Consider the following 12293-nt stretch of genomic DNA (forward strand, 5'->3'; position numbering starts at 1 on the left):
CTGAAGATGGTTGATTGGAGAGTGAAATATTTTCTATAAATTGTTTTACCAAAGATTGATAATAATGTTGACAAATTACAACATTGTTTCAATGAATTTGAGTACTAGAATTTAATAATAACATTTGTTTACCCTTAAAATAGGATAACAATTGAATTTATACGTGGTTTTATGGATACGTGATCTAATTTGATACAAAGTGAGAAATCAGATTAATGTGGAAGTAAACAACAAAAAGATAAATGCAACCCACGCAAATTGAACATTCTTTAGCATTGTGAGGTTAATCTCCCTCGAGCTAGAAATGATATTGTGGATGCCGGAGTAAAATGAGATGTGACAAAGCTAGAAATAACAGTATATTGCCTTTTGATATATGTTACAATGTGTGTTTATAAATTACTAAGTCCCCTTTATATATTAAGGGAGATCTACCTTTTAAGATATTATTTTATAAGAAACATAAATCCTTGATTTTGAAGACAGTTGGCTCCTGTTTTGACTAATTCCGTGATTTCTGCCATAATGATTGGTTAATGGCGAGAATTACGGACCTCTGTCGGATGATTTGGCAAAGCTTTTCTTCAAGGCCGTTAGAAACAGGACCAGTTATGCCTTCGATAAACTCGAGGGTAAATCTGATGGTCTCGATGGCTAGTTTTGACGATACTTTTGAGTCCGACAATATCATATTTCGATCTTGGCTGACCATACTGGACATCAGATCGAACTTCGAACTTCGATATCGAGCTCGGTTTTACCCGTGTACAGATAGTCTCCTCATTTTTTGGAGATTAGGCGACAAGAAATGATATGAGCCTTCGGTTCTCACTTTGATAAATCATGACATAAGCGACAAAAGGTAACTGAAACGTCCCGTCGGTCCAGTCTTCAAGGCATTAAATGTGTGTCAGTTAACGGTTGGCCACTTTGGGATGTGAACCTCTGCTTGAGAAAACTATAAATATCCTTCAACCCATTCATTAGAACTTTTACATTCAAACTCTTCTTATGTTCTAAGAAAGCTTCATCACCTTCATCTTCTGGTTCTCGCCTCTTTCTTTACCGACACTTTCTTTTCTCCACTATTTATAAGAAATGGCAAAGACTTCAAAGTCCGTTCCTCAAAAAGAAACACCTTCTTCTTCGAAACCATATGAGAACGTTCCACATGTTGCTACTGAGGAATCGATACTAGAACCCCCTCTAAAGTCGTATGTCCTTGCGGGGTTCCCAACCGGGGCCGAATTCAAGGTTGAGAAGACCCATATGGTACCGGGTCGGTGCGAGCCAGTCTCGAGGTACATATGTACGATTACTGCCAGTATCCTCGATAAAGTCAAAGAGGACTGCAACTGGGAAGATAAACTCGTAGTGGTCCCTACCCCCGAGGAATCGATCAACACCCACGTGGAGGGTTTTTTAAGGGTTTACACTAACCCTTTCACACTGGGTCCTTTAGACCCGATTATCATAGCCTTTTGCAAAAGGTATGAGGTGACTCTCGGGCAGATTCATCCTTCATTTTGGAGGATCGTTATTCTGCTTCGATTCTTTGTGAGCAAGGTCGAGGGGTGTCCATTTACCATCGACCACCTCATGCGCATGTATCGCCCTCTACTTTACCGAGGGGATTAATCAAGCTCCCATGCCGAGCCACTAAGGCCTTATTCTCGAGTATCGACGAGGATCGGGATCAGGGTTGATTGGGTCGATTCGTTCGAGTGAGGACCCCGGACTTAATCCCGGTTGCGGACATGTCATTTCCTCATAAATGGAACATGAAACGTAAGTATAACTTTGCCTTCCATATTTCTTTTATTGCTTTTCTTTTCCTTCCTTTCTCATCGATGTTATGTGATGATGCAATTGTTGCCCAGATGTCGGACGCCGTTCCTCAACTCAAAGAGTGGGTCGAGGGCATTACGACACATAGACCTTACTCCGAGCGCTTATGGCGTGAGCTCTCGAAGGGCCGATGGGAGGCCCGTAATCATGGTGAGAATTTTTCCCTAATAACATATTTGATCTTAATTTCACATCATTGGTCTCTGAATCATTTTACCCAGATAAATGAGCTAGATCCCCCTAAGCGAAAAGGTTATACCTGGGTTAAGCTATGTAAAACATCCTCAGCGAAGAGTACTTCTACCCGGAACAATGAGCTGGATCCCCCTAGGCGAATAGGTTCTACCTGGGTTAAGCTACGAAAAACATCCTGAGCGAAGAGTATTTTTACCCGAAACTATGAGCTAGATCCCCCTAGGCAAAAAGGTTCTACCTGGGTTAAGCTACATAAAACATCCGGAGCGAAGAGTACTTCTACCCGAAACTATGAGCTAGATCCCCCTAGGCGAAAAGGTTCTACCTGGGTTAAGTTACGTAAAACATCCTGAGAAAAGAGTACTTCTACCTGGAACTATGAGCTGGATCCCCCTAGGCAAAAAGGTTCTACCTGGGTTAAGCTACGTAAAACATCCTGAGCGAAGAGTACTTCTACCCGGAACTATGAGCTGGATCCCCCTAGGCGAAAATGTTCTACCTGGGTTAAGCTACATAAAACATCCGGAGCGAAGAGTACTTCTACCCGGAACTATGAGCTAGATCACCCTAGGAGAAAAGGTTCTACCTGGGTTAAGCTACAAAAATGAGAGGTATGATCGGCAGTGATGCATTCTAAAAATAAAGGAAAGTGGAGATTTTGAGAAAACTTACCTTTGGTGACATTCGTCCTTTAAGAATCGTCATTCTGCACTGCTTTGTTCCTGCTTCAAAACAAAGAAAAATTGTGAGTTTTAAAAGTTGTGGTCGGTTTGTGGCCTTGATGTCTTTGGCAGCTTGGCTTTGTGCCCATCTTCTTTTGATGATGATTTTAACCTGCCACTAGATGTTTCCTGAATACCACTTGCATTTCTGGCCCCAGAGAGCCTTTGACTTTTCAAACTTTTACATGACGGTTGGTCGCGTGGGACTTAACTTTTTCAACATTATTTTGCCTTTGTGGCATTTCACTTTCGACTTCTTTTCTCCAAAACTTTCAATTTCAGAGCATTGGGGGACCTTTGGCTTTTCAAACTTTTCCAAAATGGTTAGCCACTTGGGACTTAACCTTTTTCAACTTCATTTTGCCCTTGTAGGCACTTTCAATTTGATTTCCTCCTTTTGAGAGTTTTTGATTTCATAGCATCAGCCATTATGGCCAGTCAGGGTTGACTTGATGCCCCTACTGAGGCTGGGTGCCTCTTGAATATTAGCTTATATCAAACAAAAGCCCTATAAATCAGTCTTGCCATCCCTTCTTCGCCTTAGTTTTGGAACAAAGTTAAATCGAAAGGGATTCAAAGAACAACAAACAATGGAATAGACAATGAATTTAGACAAGAGGTATCCCTTTCGGGGAAAGGAAAGAAGGACCTATCTGGAGTACATGCGGACTTCAATGAACTGATATGCCTTTTGGACTGGATGCCTGATTTGTGTAAACCGTCTGACTCTCAAAATTCATCACAACCTTTGCCTCAAAATCGAGAAACCTTGCCCAGGACTGTGTCGATGCCAATGGTTGTGAGGATCCTCTTTTCGATCAGTTGCACCCTTTGTGGGTTTTCACCAGCTGACCTCTCTCTTCTCACCATCGCCTTATAGTGCTCCTTGTGAGTTTTCACTAAAAAGACTCTCTCATTTTAATTTGTTTACTCACCACTGCCTTAAGGTGCCCATGAGGATTTTCACCAATAAGACTGTCTCGTTTTATTTCTCTCATTTTGGTTGCACCATATCCAAGTAATTGTATCCGCCAATTTTGAACATTCTCGTTGATTGATCGAAAGGACTTGAAAAGGATTTGGGTAAAAAAGATTTGGATTGAATTACAACTTTGGAACCTCTCAGGCGAGACCATCGCCGAACTATTGTAATATCTGCCCCAGTTTTAACTTTTGGGGGAATGTGAATTTTCGTTTTGGTGTGACTGAACCCCAGAGAGAGGCTGCCTACATATCCTTTCGGAATCAAGTCAAACGTAGTTCAATTAAACTTTATTTTTGGTTTTCTTTTATTTCTTTTTTCTTCTTTTTTTTTCAATAACTCCTTCAGGTTCCAAAGAGGGTAATCAAAGAAAGAGAACCGGCTCAAAGGGTTTGCAAAGGGTTGATAGTATTTGGATAGCGAGAATGAAAGCCTTCGTCATCCCAATCGGAGAACATTAATGCTATATAGAGTAGGGGTTGGCATAATACCGACCGAACCGAAAAATCGGCCGAACTGAAAATTGGTGTTTTATTCGGTTTCGGTTTTTTGGTCGGTTTGCGGTTTATAGTTTTAAAAAGTTCGGTTTTCGATTTTAATGGTTCGATTTTCGGTTAAACCGAAAAATTAAATTTTTTACTCGTTTTTCACATTCCTTGTTTTCACTATTCATTTCACTTGATCCATAACATAAAGCTGATTTGCTAGAAAATACCGAGGAAGTTTTAAATCTTAAACAATCTGGTAAGAGGAAAAGGAAAGAAGATGGCGGGTTTCAATTATCTAAGCATAGCTCTTCGTAGCCATTCTTCTTACTCTAAGCTTCTGCTTCTCTCTTCTGTCAGGTAATTTTTGCCTCATTTCAATTTCTTAAAAACAATTATGAATTTTTATTGTGCTTGCTGATTTATTACTAGCTTCGTTGGTCTTTGGAAGTGGGAAATTGATAAAAAAAAAATAACCTTTGGTAGTGGCGGAAACGAGCATAACAATGGCGGATTTCATTAGCAATGACATTAGCTTTAGCTCTCTCTTCCGTGTCAAACTGTACTATCATCAATACCACAACATAAACTTTGATACAACAACATAAACGAAAAATATATGCTCCGTATTTTATGTATATATTTTTAAAGATATATATACGTATATTGGTTAGTTGAAGACAGTAGAAGCACTTGTATCGGTTGCAAAAAGTAATCTATTTTCGTTGTTTCGTACTATTTTTGCCATGGCTTGAAACCAAAAACCGAACCGATTAAACCGAACCGAACATGAATAAATCGAACCGAACCGAAGTTATTATGGTTCGATTTTGGTTATTAAAATCATAAACCGAAAATCGAATTAACCGAACTGAAATTCTACAAAACTGAATCGAACCGACCGATGCCCACCCCTAACATAAAAGGTCAAACATAGTACCTTTTGACTGTATCCGCGTTGACAGTTGTTTCAAGGACATTACCTTCGACGCTTCCCACGTACAACACTCTCTTTTACGGCACTCTCATTACAATGTATGGACCTTTTCAATTTGGAGCCAATTTTTCTTTAGCTTCTTCATGAGGTGGGAGGATACGTCTCAGAATGAGTTGTCCTATTTCAAATTTCATGGGTCGCACTTTATTGTTGTAGACACATGCCATTCTATGTTGGTACAACTGCCCGCGGCAAACTACGTTCAATCATTTTTCATCAAACAGTGTCAATTATTTCAATCGGTTCTTGACCCAATCTTTCATCAAATAGATAAAAGGGTTTACATCGGAAAGTAAGACAATCAAAGTAAACATCCTGATTACACCCTGAAATAATCCGGACGCAGAAAGGATAGCAAGACCGGTTACCGAGACTCCCATGTGACAGGTTACTTTCAGATTTGACAATCGTTTGTTTTTTGCTTTTCTTCTGTCTCGGCAATGGCTACAATGGCCTTCAGTGCCAGATCAAATTCCCCATCATCCAAGATCATTCCAACTACTAGCCCATTGGTGTGAGTAGGCAGAGGATTGTTCGTCATATTAGGGGCCTCTTCATCCCTAAGACCTATTGCCTTGACCTCGATGAGGTCTTCAACTGCTCTTTTAAGAGTCCAACAGTCTTTAATATCATGTCCCACTGCTCCAAAGTGGTATTCACATCTAGCATTAGCCCGGTGCAAGGGGAACTCGGGGTTTGGCCGGTTCGAGGCCACTAGCTGCAGCAGACCTAGCCTGACTAGCTTTTGGAATAATCTCGAGTATGATTCACCAATAAGGGTAAACTGATTCCTTCTGGGATGCCCTCTTGGGTGAGGATTGTATTGGGGAACATATAGTTGGGGATTATATAGAGCTTGGTAGGGATGGGCATTTCTGGGAAGTGGAGCTCGATTTTGTGTATAATGATGTGGCTGCATGCAAGGTTGCGCGTTCATCACCGCATTGGGAGGCAGTGCCACGGCATAAGCAGCATCTTGATGGGGATAATAGTGTTGTGGGACCTTAGGAAGCATATATGATTCGTTGAATGACCTGCGGGCCCACTCGAGCTTGAAACCATCATGGCTCCCTCTTCCCTCATGTTTCTATTCATCAAACCCCACGAACCATTCTGAACGGTCTGTGATGTGGCCTTAAGGGCAACATGACTTAAGATTCGGCCCATTTTTAAACCATTTTCGACCATCTCCCCAATTTTGATAGCCTCAGCGAACGGCTTACCCATAGCGGATATCATGTTCTGGAAGTAGCCCGCCTCTTGGGCCTGTAGGATGACTGTAAGTATTTCTGCTTCGTCCATTGGAGGCTTTACCCTGGCGGTTTGCTCGCGCTATTTGACAGCATATTCACATAAACGTTTTGCGGTTTTTTTTGTTTTTCAAATTGGACAAAGATTCTCTTTTTGGATTTTTTTCACTCATGCTTTCTTTTTTTTTTTGGTTGTTTTTCGTTCTTTATTTTCTTTGTTATTTTTTATCACTCTTTTCTTTATTTTTCTTTCTTCTCTTTTTTTTACTCAGTTTATTTGATGGCAATGATCGAATCCGATGGGGATTGCCTACGTATCATGATGTCGCATGAGTCAGATCTTGCGTAATTCGGGAATAAGGGGAACAAAGTACATAAGCTAGCTCCTTTTTTTTTTATTTTTTCTTTGGGAATTTTTGAAAAGAAAACTTCTTAAAGGAAAAGAAAATATTTTTTTGGATTTTCATTGATTTTTTTTTTGTGTGAATTTTTGGGAGAAAGATTTCTAAAGAAGGAAAAAATATATTTTTTGATTTTTTTTTCGAATGAAAGACTTCGGAACAGAAGAAAAATATTTTTGGATTTAGTTTTTTTTTGGATTTTCTAAGGAAAGAATTCTAGAGAGGGAATTAAGGAAAGAAAAATATTTTTGGATTTTTTGAAAGTTGGGGGCTGGAACCGATGAGGTTTGCCTACGTATCTCACATCTGGTGAGAATCAGACCCGCATAGTTCGGTAAAACTAACTATTTTTCTCTTTTTGATTTTTATGAAATTAATCTTTACATCTCACGCTAGACTACTACAAAATCATAGTAAAAAAAGATTATTTGTACCAAACTAGGAGAATATATTTTTTTTAATAATTCCACTCAACTAATTTTCTATCGGCCAACAATGCAAGCAAGCCTTCCAAATGATGTAGCAAGTAGCACATAAGTGAACATGATGGTCTCAAACAGAATACCTGTCTTATACGGACCCGGCCCCTATGCCGAGTTTCGCTAAGTCAAATGCACGTGATACAAATAAAGCGAACCTACTAGGGATATCCAACATGAGGTTTGTTCTCTTAGGTTTAAATTCTAGTGGAAAAGGTATCTAGACTGGCTTACTCGGGCGGATAACCCGAGTCGAGGAGGGTTAGCGTACCGGTAGCATTGCTTTCCGGCTTAGTTGGTGGTGCTCCCCGCCTAAAATATATGTGACTAAAATCCGTCACCGGGTGACAAGCACCTCGGCTATCTCAAAGAAAACGGGCTATGTCAAACAAATGCCCAATTTTAATTTCAAGAAGACTCAGAGAGGGTGCGTGAGAAGACTGTTTATATGTACAGTTCAACAATATCAAAGCGGTAAAAAGCAGGAAAGTAGCACATTAGGCCCAAATAAATCACAGTATATACAAAATTAATAAAGCCAAATGAAAGTCAACATGTACAAGCTCGAATTCTAGTTTTTCCTAGCGGAGTCGCCAGAGCTGTCACACCCCTTTTATCCACCTCCCTCCCCCTCCCTCCCCCTAAAAAACAAAGATATATGTGTTTTATGGATTGTTGTGGGTTAAAGAGTTTTTCCAATTAAAGTGACAAATTTGAGTAGGAATTATTTTATTTATAGAGTCGTCACTTGAAATTGAGTTTTGGGTGATCCAAGTCACATTTTATTTGAATCCTTATTCAAAGGAAGATTTGACTCTTTTATTATTGCTCTGCGAAAATAAAGTCCGGGTAAGGAATTCTGTTGACCGGAGAGAAGGTGTAAGGCATTCCCCGAGTCATGTGGTTCTAGCATGATCGCTTTATTGACTTAAACTTGGCTTGAATTAATTTTGGACAAAAATATAATTATTGGGGTTATGATGTGCCTCTTAATTTAATGATCACGCCACGTAAACAAATCCGTAACCATAATAAGATTTTAGTAACCTTTTTCAACTGCGTCCTTTAAACTAATTTATTACACTCTTTTTGTTTCATACTGTTATCAAATTAATGAACCGATTAAAATGACATTATTTAACGAAAATTATGACTAAAACAAGAAAATATTTAATAAAAACTATTTAAATAAAATTCTGGACAAACAGTAACAAGGGAAGATAATCATACTTGTATAACTTCTCAAATTAGTAAGTACGCATAGTGAAACCTAAAAATAAAAATAAAGTAAGAATTGGAACATAGTATTCAACTGACTTTTCAATCATCCCACTCATGCTTATTTAACTAAACTAAAAATTAATAGTCTTAAAATTATTTGAGCACAAAACAGAATGATATGAATATTCAAACATGGACAACACTTAAAATTAAGAGATATGGCAAACAATTACAAAATAATCGGAGAAGAACACGTAAAATATGAATCAGCATATATCCATTGGCACGGACCCACTAAATGATGAGTTGGAAAGCAATAAAGATCAAGAATGGACATTTTATAACTTTCAATTTATTAAAGAGCTTTCTGCCAGTTGACAAAAGAGCACGTAGACGAAACTAAACAGGAGCAGACCTGACCAGAAACCGTGCCAGAACCTATCTCTCGAAACTCTCGCTTTGGATGAGAAAGATCGAACTTGAATCAAACAATTTTAGACAAAAGAGTGAATGGTTTTTGTGGTTGTTTTGCTGGTGGTTTGGAGCTTCTTCTTTTTTGTTGGTGAATTAGGAGCTGGTTTCGATGTGTTTAGATGGGCGTTTCAACTAATATTTTTGGAGGTGAAGATTATGATCAGTTGATGAGGTTTTTGTATGATAGAATTGCGAGGAGGAAGAATAAAGGATGTGGCCATTATTTTTTGTTCTTAGCTGCTGCTTCTCTCATTGATCTTGTGTTCACCTCATCTTCGTGTATTATATTTTTTTGAGTATGTGTACGTCTTTTTTGTGTATTTGGGGAGATGGGAGTTTTGAGTGGGGACATGAGTGGGGGACAAAGAGTGGGCGACATGAGTAGGGGACAAGGAGGGGGACATGAGTGAGTGAATGAGTGGAAAAGTGGAGTGAAAACACGTGTGGAGAAAATGGGAGCGAGAATGATGGAGTGGAAAGTGAGGTATTAGTGAGATGAGTGGGAAAAAATTCAAGCATGGTTGATCACGCCCAACTATGCCTTGTAAAAAGGACTAAGCGGTCGCTGCAAATATAACTCGGTTCAAGTCCGGAGTCGAATCCCAAAGGGAACTAACCTATTTACTACAACTTTAAATAATGCTAATGATAATCTCAGACAACTTCCGGATGCAAGAGTTTTATGAATAATCAGTGGAATTTATTTAGCTAAGAAAAAATGACAATAAAATTAGAAATAATCAAGAATAAAATTGAATTCAAGGGTAAAAGGATCTAGGGCTATTGATTTCCCCAATTGCCGGATTAATTCTTAACTCTTTATCTATAATCTCGTCGTAATACTCTATGAGGATTATGATTTTCGGGCTACCGTAATTATCTCTCGATTAATTACGATGATTTACTAGAAGCATTCTCTCGAACTACTCTAGTTAACAATTTATGCAACTCAGAATTATCCCACCAAAGTTTCGTTATTTCTAACTTCACTTTTAAATTCAAGTAATTAATCTCTTAACTTACCCAAAAGTGGTGTTGTTCAACAACAATCTAACCAAGTGTTCTTTCTCAAGCAACACAAGGTAACTAGACACGATTAATCAAGGGCCCTTCCAATTAACCACAATACAATACGTAGTTGAACAATCATAGAACAAACATGGCTCAATTATAACAAAATAGAGTCAAGACTTCATCCAATAATTGGTTCCATCAACCCTAGATAATAGATTTAGCTACTCATACTAATGGAAAATAAATCCCTAAAATAATTCATAATCAACAAATAGAAGTATGAAGAAGAAGATGAAAACTCTTAGGAAATTATCCGTCTTCTCTCCCTTATTTTTGCCTCTAAAATCTTCTAAAACCAGCTATATCTGACTTCTGGGCGAGTTTATGCTTTATTTAGGTTTAGGTTAGTCGCCTGAGAAATTACATAATTAACCCTGCGTGTTTGGCTTTCGTTCGCCCATCCGCGGCCGCGGATTGCGGATCTGGCCGCGGATTTCCACTGCCTCACTGCCTTGAGCTTGCGGACCAATTCGCGGCCGCGCACCTAGAGGGATCGTCTCGCTTGCTTTTCTCGCTCCTTTTCGACCGGGCTAACCTTCGATTGGCCTTTCACACTCCATGTTGACTCCAAAACACTCGTTAGCTCCCTCCTAGCTCGGAGTAGCTCCTACAAAGCATCAAATTCTTAATTAGAGCATTTTGTTATATTTTAGCATTCAAATATCAATAAAGTGCGGCTAAATTAGAGTGTAACTAGTGTCTAAATTGCATAAATATAGCCTCATATCAACACTCCACACTTAAAACTATTGCTCGTCCTCGAGCAATCAAACCACACTCTAAGAGGCCTAACTTCACTGAGCGAATTCCCTACTTGTCACACCAAAAATATTTCACATAAATTGAGGACATTAGTACAATATCTACACCTCAAGAGTTGACTCCCTCTAGCCACGCAATGTTCCTAACCGGCTTACTTACTTTAATTCATAGGTCCAGACTTACCTCTCCTTCATGAATCAAGTGCCTGCTCACAACAAAAGAGACTCATTTCACAATCAATAAAATTCACACACACTGAGGAACTTTAAAAAGGAACAAAATTCACTCACCCTCAGAAATGACATTCTTGTGCCACAGAAAATGCACCATAGACTTGCCCGTAGTGTACGACTCTACTAATTGAGCTCACTTAGTCTAGGATCAAATAGGACTTTATTTGGATGTAATGTAGGCTGCAGTTTGGGTAGGATATTATTGGATATAATAGTGACTACACCTCCCTAAGCACTTTAATATATTTATTTTACAATCAAGTCCACACCTAAGTTAAACCAATATTTTCATCTTTAACACAAAATATACCACCCCACACTTCTTCTTTGAGCACAATCACCTTAAAAGCCACCAAAGAATTATTACTAATCAATATGATACACTATTAACAATGTTCATTTTTCTTTTTTTTCACAAGTGGCTTTTCCAACAAGATATACCTTTCTCCTTATTTTCCTAGTTTCACTCAAAAGCTCCACCAACTACCCCACACTTTATCCTTTGTAAATTCATAGTATTTCAAGTACTTACGAGAGGTAAAGGGTTCAAAAAGATGGTCAATTCAAACAAGGGATAGGGCTTGTAATGTGGTTGCCAAGGAAGCAGGATTACAGGCTCAACGGGGTTAACTATGGTACATAGCAAATAGGTGGGTGGAGTATGTATATATATACATGGTTCAACAAAGAAATGCATATATCACTTCCCAGACTAAACAAGACTACCATTTACCTTTACAGACATACGGGGTAAGTTCTAGGTGTTAAATATCGTGCACAGAATATAACAAGCCTCACACACACATGGCACATGACTCATTCCAGATTAGATCATCAAATACTCAGATCAGGGTACTTAAACCAAATTAAGAACATACATTTTAAGGCCTTCTTACAAGAGTCAACAAATGAGCCTAAGCGTCACACTAAAGTAACTGTTATATTCAAGGCATTACGAAATTAAGGGATCATATTCTAATTCTGCCCATAGCCCATAAGTTCCTAACTAAAAATAAAAAGCTAACTACACCCGGTTCAAACAAAACCCTTAGAAAAGAACAATGGTTTAAAGAAAAACCAAGGGGATTTTTTTTTCATCATAAAATTGCAGAAAGTGGCATAGGAATGTGGGAATTCAACATACATAATTAAAGTGAGCACAGGCATAGT

The sequence above is a fragment of the Nicotiana tomentosiformis genome, chromosome 6, assembly GCF_000390325.3.
Source record: "Nicotiana tomentosiformis chromosome 6, ASM39032v3, whole genome shotgun sequence".
In the NCBI taxonomy this organism is placed as follows: Eukaryota; Viridiplantae; Streptophyta; class Magnoliopsida; order Solanales; family Solanaceae; genus Nicotiana; species Nicotiana tomentosiformis.